This window comes from Fragaria vesca, linkage group LG2, assembly GCF_000184155.1.
Source record: "Fragaria vesca subsp. vesca linkage group LG2, FraVesHawaii_1.0, whole genome shotgun sequence".
Lineage (NCBI taxonomy): Eukaryota > Viridiplantae > Streptophyta > Magnoliopsida > Rosales > Rosaceae > Fragaria > Fragaria vesca.
The window spans coordinates 11,717,267-11,717,997 of record NC_020492.1 but is presented as its reverse complement, the minus strand read 5'-3'; positions in this window follow the sequence as shown (position 1 = coordinate 11,717,997).

Sequence of the window (731 nt, the reverse complement as noted above, 5' to 3'; positions counted from 1 at the left end):
ACTTTGTATATGCATGTGACATGTATGATAATATAAATATATAAATATTTTAATAAGTATAGTAGGTTAAAACTAAAAAATAAAAATAAATAAAGAAAATATAAAATGTATTAATCCATTATTATTGAATTAGAAAGTTTAGAGAGAATAAATGTAATATTACTTTTTGTTTAATTAGTGTCCTTAATAGTTATTGTGTAAAAGGATAAATATGTCATTTAATAATTCATAATAAACTGAGATCAAGTGAGCAAATTTAGAGATCCTAATAACCACGCTCGTTAGAAATAATTGACATTTTCATCAGAAAATAAACTAAGAATATAGTAAACACATATATCTATAAGTATACGGATCCATATCTCTAGAGGACCCTTGTGTTTTCTACTGGCCTCATTAGTTGGGCTAAACTGTAGCGCTACCTTGTAATATACGGTGAACAATCTGGCAATGCCTTTGACATTCTAGAATGAAAGGAGTCGTCCTATTGCCCAAATAAACTATAGAGGCAGCGGCGTTTGAAAGTTGGTAGGACGTGGGACGCAAATAAATAGGGTTTTTCTAACTCTCTACTGCTTCCCACTCTATTTGTTCTCTTTATTTTTCAGAGAAAGAGGAGAGAGAGCTGAGAAGACACAGGACAACAGTGTTGTAGAATTCTAGAAGGCAGAAGAAGACTTATAGAGAGAGAGAGAGAGAGAGAGAGAGAGAGAGAGAGAGAGAGAGAGAGA